Source organism: Sorghum bicolor, chromosome 8, assembly GCF_000003195.3.
Source record: "Sorghum bicolor cultivar BTx623 chromosome 8, Sorghum_bicolor_NCBIv3, whole genome shotgun sequence".
NCBI classification, from domain to species: domain Eukaryota; kingdom Viridiplantae; phylum Streptophyta; class Magnoliopsida; order Poales; family Poaceae; genus Sorghum; species Sorghum bicolor.
The window spans coordinates 16,028,602-16,040,729 of record NC_012877.2 but is presented as its reverse complement, the minus strand read 5'-3'; the positions used below and the strand labels follow the sequence as shown (position 1 = coordinate 16,040,729).

General features: G+C 42.1%; 2 long non-coding RNA genes across 4 annotated transcripts; one reads left to right on the top strand and one right to left on the bottom strand.

The window, feature by feature from the left end:
• LOC110437650 lies at positions 214-5,200 on the top strand. The gene is made up of 3 exons (XR_002455555.1): positions 214-669; positions 766-1,047; positions 4,827-5,200. It is a non-coding gene; the product is annotated as an uncharacterized LOC110437650 (long non-coding RNA).
• On the bottom strand, positions 9,015-11,852 carry LOC110437690. Of its 3 annotated transcripts, XR_002455623.1 has the most exons (4): positions 11,528-11,852; positions 11,384-11,454; positions 11,240-11,310; positions 9,015-9,075 (listed from the first exon to the last, which is right to left on the bottom strand). It is a non-coding gene; the product is annotated as an uncharacterized LOC110437690 (long non-coding RNA). The 3 variants fall into 3 exon arrangements; XR_002455622.1 differs by lacking the exon at positions 9,015-9,075 and having other exon boundaries at positions 11,033-11,310; XR_002455624.1 differs by lacking the exon at positions 9,015-9,075 and having other exon boundaries at positions 11,033-11,310; positions 11,533-11,852.

The following is a 12,128-nucleotide window of genomic DNA, read 5'->3' as shown; positions in this document are numbered from 1 at the left end:
ATATACGATATATCAACTCGCATTTCTCTTTTACAAGTCTAGGGGTTACCATTGATGATAGATATAAAAGTCCAAAAGGGTCTGGTGTCTATACATTTCGAGTTCATGGCGGGTTGTACCACCGTCTAGATCACCTGGTTCCAGGTGGTCATGGAGCTCGACATCTGCAGCTCTACTTTTATGACACAGAAGATGTTGCCTTATCACATAGAAGAAAAAGGTCCCCTGATCTTGATATCAACCTCATTCGGAATATCCTTGCCATTTTAGAGGATAACCCATATGTCCATACTTTTAGGAGAAATGGTGCTTTTCCAAACTTGGATGACTACCGGATTGAACTCAACACAAATGTTACTCCTGACCAGAGAAGATACAATGCCCCAACAGCCTCCCAGGTTGCTGCTATTTGGCTGGAAGGGAACGATCCACAAAGATGTTTTGACAGGAGTGTGGTAGTATATGGAAAGACCGATCGCCGTCCCCAGTATATACGAGCATGGCATGGTTGTTATGATCCATTAGGTTATCCTATGTATAATCCGCGAGGGGAAACAGGGTGGAACAAGTTTATGTCATATAGTGGGGATCAAGTCACTCCATCTACAGCCCCGACTTCTACTAATAGTGTTAATAACATGGATCAGAGGACTACTGGTGGTTATCCAGGTATTAAACCGCTTTAATACTCATACTATTGACTCATTGCTATAATCCTTTATATAACATTGTCTAATAATTTATCACAATTTAACTATATTGTAGTTGATGATAATAACGACAATTATGCGGAAGGCGGTGATAATGACGTCCAAGAAGGTGAATGGCTAAGCGGAGTTGCAGATTCAGCACAATCCGCATGTAACTGCACGAGAATACTACTGCTTCAAAATGCAAGTTAGAAGGGGGATTTTTAACATTATATTATTTGGAGGTCGTCTTTTCCAGCAATGGGCTGTAGATATGTATATAAAGATTGAGTCTATGAGGCTAGATTGGTACTCAAATCCAGAAAACCAAAAACTAATACGAGCAGAGCTATACCAGGTAACCACTCATATTATTTTATTTATTTTTTTTACTATTATTTATGAACTTTGCAACCTTGTAACTGCCTTGTGCTTAAAAATTAATCTCCTTGTTATATATCGCAACTCCAGCAGGGCCCCTACTCAAGCCCCAATAGCTAAATATGGGTGCCCAGCAGGGCCCCTACTCGAGACCCCATATTTGGCTGGGCACCCATATTTCTCTCCCAGACCTCATTCCTGTTGGCCCAACAGGGCAGCCCCTATCCTCCATCGCGTGTCCTAGCCCCAGCGCATGCTCCCTCTCTCTCTACCCTTGCATGTGCATGACACCCTATGGTAACCGGCTCGATGCTCTAATTGTGTCCATGTCCAAAGGAAGAAGAAAGAGGAAGAAGAAAAAGACACTGACGAGTGGGTCCCTTCTGTCATTCTCTCTGGAATAGGTTTGGGGGCCCAAATTTGGGTGCTACTGTTGGAGTTGAAGCAAAAAAGTTGAGCCCCAAAAAGTAGGGGGAGCACCCAAATTAAAAGTAGGGGCCTAGTTTTGAGGGCTACTACTAGAGTTGCTCTTAGGGACTGGTTGATGTTATCTCTGCTGGAGAAACTGAGGGGTCTAAGGTTGGCAAGAGAATTGTGTTGCCAAGATCATTCCCTGGATGTGATCGAGACATGCAACAAAGGTTCTTTAATGCTGTGGCTATTGTCCAACGTTTTGGAAAGCCTGATTACTTCATCACAATGACATGCAATCTCTACTGGGAAGAGATAACAAGCAACCTGGAACCAGGGCAAGAACCACAAGATAGGCCAGAACTGGTTGCAAGGGTGTACAGGGCAAAGTTGCGGGATCTAAAAGATCTTCTTATCAAGAAAAAGTATTTTGGTGATGTTGCAGCATATGTCCGTGTTACCGAGTTCCAAAAAAGAGGGCTGCCACATGAGCATATCCTACTGATCATGAAGTCAGGGAGCAAGTTGACAACCCCAGATGCATATGATCGAGTTATTTCAGCAGAGATACCAGACAAGGACAAATACCCAGAGTTGCATGATCTGGTTATCAGCCATATGTTACATGGACCATGTGGTGTGCTAAACAAGAACTGCGCATGTATGGTGAATGGAGAGTGTCGCTTTCAGTACCCTCGACAGTTTTGTGAGGCAACCCAACAAGGAAAGGACTCCTATCCAACCTATAGGAGAAGGGATGACGGACGTCGAGTCAGGATTAGGAGAGCAGATTTAGACAATAGGTGGGTAGTGCCATACAACCCTGGTCTACTCTTTAGATACAACTGTCACATAAATGTTGAAGCATGCTCAAGCATTAAAGCAGTGAAATATCTATTTAAATATGTGTATAAAGGACATGACCAAGCTTCGTTCTCAGTGAACGAAGATCAAAATGATAGAGATGTTGGTGTCATCAATGAGATACAACAGTATAGGAATGCTAGATACATATCTCCACTAGAAGCTGTGTACAGGATATTTGGATTTCCTATGTTTGGTGTTTTTCCAGATGTACTGCAGCTTCAGCTACATTTTCCTGGTATGCAATCTGTGACATATAATGACGAGGACAACTTGGAAGATGTTGTGAGTCGTCCAGGTTCTAATAGGACCACACTTACTGAGTATTTCAGTACAAACCGTCAGGAAAAAGCAGCCAGGAAAATATTGTATAGAGAATTTCCAGAACACTATCGTTGGATCCCAGGGAAAAAGATCTGGCAATTGAGAAAAAAGGCATCTGGACAAATAGGGCGGATTGTCTATGCTAGCCCTGCTGAAGGGGAAAGATACTTTCTAAGAGTTTTGCTAAATCATGTGAGAGGTGCAACATCCTATGAGGATTTGAAAACAGTGACCGGTGTAATATACTCTACTTTTAGGGAAGCATGTGAGAAAAGAGGGCTTATCGAGACGGACAAATCAATCGATGACTCCTTGACAGAGGCAACCACTTTCCAGATGCCATGTGCCTCGCGAAGGTTGTTTGCAACCATACTCGTGTTCGGTGAGGCCACTAACATACGTGGACTATGGGACAAGTATAAGGATGCTCTAGGTGAAGACTTCAGCCGAGACAACAACAACACGTCGATGGTGGAGCAAATGGTGCTCAGGGATATACGAGATATGCTTCACTCGATGGGGAAAGATATTAGAGATTATGGTCTACCACATATTTGTGATATGGGTCCAACCTCCATTGACATGATGAAAGAGGTTAGGGAGGAACAAAATATCACTGTAGACCAAGAACACCTAGATATTTTTTATTCTCTTAACAAGGAGCAGACAGAAGGTTTTAATGAAATCATTCAGCATGTCTTTGCCAACAAGAGCCAAGTTTTTTTGTCGATGGTCCTGGAGGCACAGGTAAGACATTCCTATACAAGGCGCTTCTGGCTAAAGTTCGTTCCAAAGGATTAATAGCCATCGCAACAGCCACATCTGGTATAGCAGCATCAATATTGCCCGGAGGACGCACTGCACACTCTAGGTTTAAGATTCCAATTAAAATTGGGGACAATACCATGTGCAGCTTTACAAAGCAAAGTGGCACTGCAGAGTTGCTTCGTAGGGCGTCTTTGATTATTTGGGATGAAGTTGTCATGACCAAACGTCAGTGCGTGGAGACACTAGATAGGTCCCTACAGGATATCATGGAATGTGCTTTGCCATTTGGAGGAAAGGTCATGGTATTTGGTGGAGACTTCAGACAGGTCCTTCCTGTGGTGCCACGTGGGACAAGAGCACAGATAACTGATGCTACCTTGCAAAGATCCTATTTGTGGGATAAAGTAAGAAAGATACGATTGTCACAAAACATGAGGGCATAGTCAGACCCTTGGTTTTCTGAGTACCTCCTACGGATTGGGAATGGAACTGAGGAAACAATTGGAGATGATTATGTTCGACTCCCGGATGATATTGTGATTGGATATACTGACACGGATGTGGCAGTCAATACACTCATTTCCTCGGTGTTCCCGTCACTTGGAGAACATGCAACATCAGCTGACTATATGAGCGGACGGGCCATTCTATCGACAAAAAATGAGCATGTTGATAGGCTGAATGCAATGATGATTGAAAGGTTTCTAGGTGAGGAAAAGGTTTACCATAGCTTTGACACTGTTGTTGACGATCCTTCAAATCACTTTCCTATTGATTTTTTGAACTCAATAACTCCAAATGGCCTGCCCCGCATGAGCTGAAGCTAAAAATTAATTGTCCGGTGATTCTTCTCCGCAATCTTGATCCCAACATTGGGTTATGCAATGGAACGAGGCTTATGGTCAGAGCATTGCAAGACAACGCAATTGATGCTGAGATCGTTGGTGGACAACATGTGCGGAAAAGAGTTTTTATACCAAGGCTACCATTGTCTCCCTCGGATGATATTTCTCTTCCTTTCAAGTTCAAGAGAAAACAGTTTCCAGTGAGGTTAAGTTTTGCCATGACAATAAATAAAGCGTAGGGACAGACCATCCCAAACGTTGGAATCTACCTTCCAGAACCCGTGTTTTCGCATAGACAGCTTTATGTTGGTTTATCAAGGGGGGTGTCAAGGTCAACAACAAGAATCCTAGCAAAAGTAAAAGAGGAATTGGATCCTACAGGGAAGAGCACCAAAAATATAGTTTACAAAGATGTCCTAAATTGGTAAATGACGGTGTGTATACTCAAACTATTTTATCAATACTCATGTGAATATATATTGTTGGTTGTGTGCTTGCTACTTTTATTCTATAGCATTAGAGTCTAACTTGCAACTTGAAGCAGGTTCCTGTAGCAGGTCTGACAACAGACAGAAATGCAGTAGTGGAGCGTGGATGAGGACTCATGCATGACTATTAGAATCATGGGAACTTGAAGTCTGAACATGAATGATTTTGGTGTCACAATTACTCTGCATTTGTTCTACAAACTGTGGGAATGAAAAGCTGTTGAACATTAGCAGACAACCAAACGAGCTTGACTATGGTGGCTTGGTCTGCAGTTAACACGATATTTCTGTTAAAAATACTAGAAAACATTGTGACATGTTTGGTTTCAGTTTCAGTTAACACGCTATGTTCAGTGTCATGTTATTTCCAGCAAAAGCAGAAACTACACTAACTGATACTTGCCTGCTCAATGTGGACAAACAATAACAAAATCAGTAGGCACGATCATCTTATCTTCACTGTCGTCATTGTCATACTCATACCAATAAGGAATATTACTAACTCAGTGGCTAACTCAGTGTCCAATCATAGCTAAGTTAATTTCTTTTTTACAGCCTGCAGATATCACTAACTTAGTGGCTTTCATAGTCGAGTTACTGAAATAGCCTTTACACTATTGCATCTCTGTCACCCATGATTGCAAGTCACCTCATACGGTTGCCTTTTCCATGTAAATTGTATGGTGATTTCTGCTATATATTGTGATGAACCAACAATGAACTTTCAGACAAGGTTGTTGTATGGACTAAAAGAAAGGTCATTGTTGGTTCAAACTGTGACCTTGTGCTATTCAGGACAATTTCTGGACCTTATAGGTGAGGTCCTCAGAAAGAATAATGGCATACACTATTTTAGCATCTCCATGAGTTTTTTCCCCTCTAATTCACTGTAAATTATCATTTGTAGAGTCATATAAATAAAAAAGATTCCCAACTCTATCTCCACTGTTGCGTGTTCTGTTCTTCATCTCTTTGTTTTAGGGGAATCCCCCCTCTTTGCTAACAGAAACCTGAGAGTAGGTCTTCAGGTTTGGGAACATCCAATCGCTCATGCATCCTGATCCACGATGCATGTCCCTTGCCAGGCCTCTCCATCTCAACCATCACCAACAGCAGCCTAGGTCCCCGTTCTCTGTCCACTCTCCCTGGCATGAGGAAGCCTGTACAGTACATATGGATTTACTACGCATTTTTATATGCAAAACGACTTTCGAATTATATATAGACTCAAATACAATTGTATAAAAATTAGACTATGCAAAAATAATTTTATTGTTTTAAGATACATTCACAAGATAAAGCCGTAGCGTTAGCATGGGCATTATACTAGTTAATGTATAAGTGGTGATCATCGGCGTGTCCACGTCGCCGGCCAGGGTATTATTTATTAATAATATTATCGTTTTGGTAAGCAAATAATTACCTCCTCATATGTGAGCAATTAAATTTTCTGGCACCAATCACCGGCGTGTCCGAGTCGCCATCCAGACTATTATTTATTACTAATATTATCGTTTTGTTAAGCAAATAGTAACTCGCTTCTAGCATGTGGGCAGTAAATTTCCCTATGATAATCCCCAGCATGTTCGAGTCACCAGTCAAGCTATTTTTTATTACTAAGGGCAGTCCCAATGTACAGTTTCTTGGTTCACATTCCAAAAGAAAAATAGAGCAATTGATATGTCGTAGAAACTATCCTTCCCAATGCTTAGTTTCTACATGCATTTATATACTAAAGATTAACTTAAATGCAACACAATAAACTAGTAGATCAACTGTGGAGTGGCAATCATCTATGTAGCCTGATTGCTTTTGCTCTGTACGTATGAATCTAATATATCGCAAGTCATAACCGATCACAAAGAATACAAATTTGGCGGCACATATAGCTGCATAATCATATATTTATCACACCATACATATAGATAAAAGTTTGCGACATATTGTTTCATACCAATCCAGAAACAACTAAAGTTCATGATATATATTATAGTAAAATAATAAGATAACTCATCAGGTCACGATTTGCATATAGCAAAATAAAAAGGAGGCTATCCATCAGCCATAGTTGATAACCAAAAGAACTATCTGAAGGAGGCATCAGGTGCACTCCATCGGCCAAATTTGTTTCCAGAAGCCATCAGGTGCACTCCAGAAGTTCCAGAAGCCAATCTATACTACCAATCGAGCGAGCGCGGGAAGATGTTGCTCGCGCGCAGGAAAGGAAACTGGAGGCGGGATGCTGCCGGAAGTGCGCGCGCGAGCTGCAGCTCCGTCAATGGCGGGAGCAGTCCGCCGTAGAAGAAATCGGCGCGGGAAAGAGGCGCGAGACGCCGAGCACGCAGAAGAGGGAGGCGGGAGCAGCAGGGGCGCGCGCGGGAAGGAAAGGGAGGCGGGAGCAGCAGGCGCGCGCGGGGGAGAAAGGGCGCCGGCGGCGACGGCTCACGAGAGCAGGCATTGATGAGCTCGACACCGCTCGTTTCTCCCCAACGCGATTTTGGCCGAGTCTATCAGCTCGTTGCTAACGTCAACTCAGTTTCGTGGTCAAGAAACGGTTTCTCTATTTTCCCTCCTCTCTTTATTTATTCTAGGGTTATGTCAGCAAAATGATGAGGTGGCAGGGTAATTAGTCTATACCTATCTATAAAGAGCTAAAATTTCAGTCTGCCTTTTTTTTACCAATCTCCAGTCCGTATAGCCACAATCTCCAGTCTGTACTCCAGTCCGTATAGATATTCTTTATATTTTACAATAGCTATGTCCAAATCCAAATAGGACTGCCAATCTCCAGTCCGTATAGGTTATATTTTACAATAGCGAGTCTGTACTCCAGTCCGTATAGGTATTCTTTACATTTTACAATAGCTATGTCCAAATCCAAATAGGACTACCAATCTCCAGTCCGTATAGGTTACATTTTACAATAGCTATAATATAGATGTCCAAATCCAAATAGGACTGCCAATCTGCTATATAATATAGATGTCCAAATCCAAATAGGACTACAAATATTTTATATAAACAGCTCTAGAGAGATCAAAGTAAAAAAAACATAAAAAACCTCTTGCGACGCTGCGAGTCCGCCTCTTGCGACGCGAGCTAAGGCCAGCGCCGGCTAGCGAGCCAGTCTCGCCGCCACGTTTCCTGCGAGACAGGCCAGCGCCGGCTAGAGAGCCAGCCTCGCCGCCACGTCCCAGCGCCGGCCAGTGAGCCAGCGTCGCGGCGAGCCAGTCTCGCCACCACGTTCCCTACGAGACAAGCCAGTGCCAGCTAGCGAGCCAGCCTCGCCGCCACGTCCCTTGCCAGGCAGGCCAGCAAGCCTGCGTTGCTGCCACGTTGGCCTTGCCGCCATGTCCCCTGCCAGGTAGGCTGCCGGCCAGCGAGCTAGCGTCGCTATCGCTGCCACGCGCAGGCCAGTAAGCCAACGTCGCTGCCACGTCCCCTTCCATCGAGATGTACACACCGGAGGTTAAGATGTCGGCAATGAAGGTGGCATAGAGGCAACTAAAAACCTAAAAACAGAATTGCAACAAGGTAAATTTACTTCAATATATTGCTTTAATGTTTTCTCTATTGTATTCATGGAAAATATCATATTGTTCTTATTATACACTCTTTTTGATCTACAGATCCATACATTACAAAAAACAATCAGGTAGAAGATACATTAATGGATGCAAAGGAAAAAAAGAAAAAAAAGAGAGAGAGAGCGGTATGCTAAGATGACAAATAAAAAAAAGCAGGAAATGCTTAAAAGGCTTTGTGAAGCCTATCATGAAAAGCAAAAAAATAAAGAGTCTCTCAAAGGATCCGTACCTGGATCTACCATCACAGGGCAAGCCCGGCTAATAGTAGGCAATATTATACATGATGAAGATGGCAGGATTGATAGTTGTCAAGATGTACATGCTGGAGATGGCACAGAGAAACTTGGAAACATAATAGGTAAACTTAATTAAATATTGTTTTTTCTTTTCTCTATTACATTAATGCAAAATATCACACTATATTTAATATTCATTCTTTTGCTTTATAGATTCAAACAAATCAAAAAACAATGAGGAAAACAATCCATTAGGGTTAGAAGATTCAATAATGGATGCCAATGAAAAGAAAAGGAAAAGAGAGAGATCGATATGCACATATGAGCAATGAAAAAAAGATAGAAAGAATCAAAAGGAACCGTGAAGAATATATACGCAAATATGCAACCAGAACAAAAGGCAGCTAGAATTCAGAAAATTACAGAAAACAAAGAGTTCAAGCGTAGAGCACAAACCAAATATTCAATCGCCTTAGAGAACCCTGCATATACAGAACCAGACATGAAAGTTAGAACATCAACCTTTGATTTAAATCAAAGGAAGCATGTGACGCCAGGAGAAAGACAAACATTTAACGGTGATCCAGGAGAAAAAATAGAATACAAAAGAGGTCTGAGGCAAGGGGACCCTCTATCCCCAATGCTTTTTATTCTAGTCATGGATGTTCTGGGATTTATGATCAGGAAGGCCACTGAAGAGGGTCTGTTGCAGCCACTGGCTAGAAGGGCTTTGCAGCATCGGATCTCCATCTATGCGGACGACGTGGTGATTTTTCTTAGGCCCTCCACAGATGACATCAACATTACAATGGATATCCTAAACTTATTTGGCAGGGCTAGCGGCCTAAAAACCAACATGGAAAAAAGTAGTGTGCTGCCTATCCAGTGCCAAGAAGAAGACAGACATTTGATACACTCTCTCCTTCCTTGTCAGTTACTTGATTTCCCCTGTAAATATCTTGGTGTGCATCTATCCTTGCACAAATTAACTAAAGCCCAAGTCCAACCAATCATTGACAGAATTTCGGATCAACTTCCAGGTTGGAAGGCTGATCGCTGACTAGAGCAGGAAGGAGAATTCTGGTCCAATTTGTGATTACTTCCATGCTGATTTATCTTTGTATGGCCATAGATCTGCCCCCTTGGGCTCTCAAGGCTATCGATAAGATCAGAAGGGGATTCCTTTGGAAAGGCAGGAGAGATGTGAAAGGAGGCCATTGCTTGGTGGCATGGCCCAAGGTTACTCGGCCGGTGGAGTTAGGAGGGCTTGGTATCTCACAGCTGCAGCAACTTGGGTGGGCTCTCAGAATGAGGTGGCTATGGTTGCAGAAAACCGAGCCAGATAGACCATGGGCTTTTTTCCCTATTCAAGTGCACCAATCAGTGAAAGCTTTCTTCTCTGTGGCCATTGTGTCTGTAGTTGGAAATGGAAAAAATACTTTGTTTTGGACTGATAGATGGCTCCAGGGCCAGAGCCTTGATAAGTTGGTGCCACACCTGTTTAGTTCAATTTCTAATCGAGCAAGAAAAAGAACAGTATTTGAGGCTCTTTCTGAGGGGAGGTGGGTTGCAGACGTAAGGGGATCTGCACTTACAGTAACTGTTTTAATTGAATATCTTGAGCTGTGGGATCTGTTGATTGAGGTGGAGCTGCAGCCTGAGGTAGAGGATTCCCACACCTGGATATTTTCTTCTAACGGGCAATATACGGCTAAGTCAGCTTATGAAGCAATGTTCACCGGGGCCATTCAGTTTTGGTCATGGGAGAGAATATGGAAGAGCTGGGCGCCAAATAAATGTCGTTTTTTCATGTGGCTGGTCGCGCATAACAAATGTTGGACAGCGGATAGACTTGCAAAGAAGGGACTCCCACACCCTGAACATTGCCCCTTATGCAGTCAGGAGGAGGAGACAATTGACCATCTGCTTGTTTCTTGTGTCTTCTCACGCCAAGCTTGGTTCATTGTACTACAACGCTTTGGTCTTCAACAGTTGGCTCCACAACCTGATGAACAGTCCTTTGAAGATTGGTGGGAGGTGGCCTCCACTAGGGCGGCTGACTATATGAATCAAGGCCTGAACTCTCTTGTCATCTTAGTGGCTTGGGCGATTTGGAATCACAGGAATCGTTGTGTGTTTGAAGGAAGGCAACCAGATTTGATTGGGCTTATCGCCTCCATTAGAGAAGATCTAAACTCTTGGGGCTACACTGGGGCTCGAGGGATTTCACATCTACTCGCCTTGCAACCGAGTTGATGACTTTGTGGAGTTCGGTTCTAGGCGTGTGTTTATCTTTTCAGTAGGTGTGTAGTGGGTTTTTGTTGATGGTGTGGGTTCGGGCCCCCTGCCCAACCCAAAACTGTGTTTGTATTTGGGTGATACACCCTTTTTTCTCCTTCTTAATATATTGATACGCAGCTCTCCTGCGTGTTCGAGAAAAAAAAACATTGCTACACCGTCGCAATGAAGAATTCATAAGAAAAATAGAAAATGCTGCTATGTCATCAAAAGAAGGGACTTCCAAACTGAGAAATGGAGATGACAACAGGGGGCGTCCACATTTACAAGCCATCATTAATGGTAACACTATAATTATATGATACTTTTGACGCCTCAATACAAATTACAAGCTCATGTAAAACTAACCATGGTTCTTTTACAGATATTCACGCTTCGATGTGTCCAGCTACCAAAAACAAAGATGAACCACAAACAACCTACAATAAAGATCATGGTACGTTTATCGAGTTTTTATTTACAGGACAAAATCTAACCTTATGTATAACTAACCATGCTTCTTGGACAGGTTCTTTGACAGATATTCCCACTTTCACCAAAAATAAAGATGGGCCACAAACAATCTATAGTAATGATCATGGTAAGTTTATCGAGTAATTATTTACAGAACAATATACAACCTTATGTATAACTAACCATACTTCTTGGACAGATATTCCCTCTTCAATGTGTCCAACTACCAAAAACAAAGATGCACCAATATCAGCCTACAATGAAGATCAGGGTATGTTTATAAAGATATTATTTATGTGCTTATGAAACCGAGAACTAATATAAATTAAAAACATTAATGTGCAGACAATGATGGAGTGATATTTGAACAAGACACTAACGAGGATGAATATATGTTCTCTGCTCAAGGTATGCTAAATATATTCAAAACATGTTATTTAAATTAGTTATATACTTTGCTGATTTTTAAATTCTGTTACTAAAAACAGAGTGGGAAATAGATGATGAAATTGAAATCTCAGACAACGAGGAAGATGAGGATCCAAAAGTTCTTGACCCGTATGACATTGTCTACAGCAACATACCAGAAAAGGCTCACATACTCAAAAATGTACAAAATTGCAAATTTTGCAATGCAAAAAAGTTTGAGTATGAGTCTGAAGGCTTATGTTGTAAGAAAGGAGATATCATACTAGCAAATACAGAGACACCAACTCAACTCATGAGGCTCTGGACAAGCAACGATTCAGATGCACTACGTTTTCGAAACAACATAAAGTTCTTC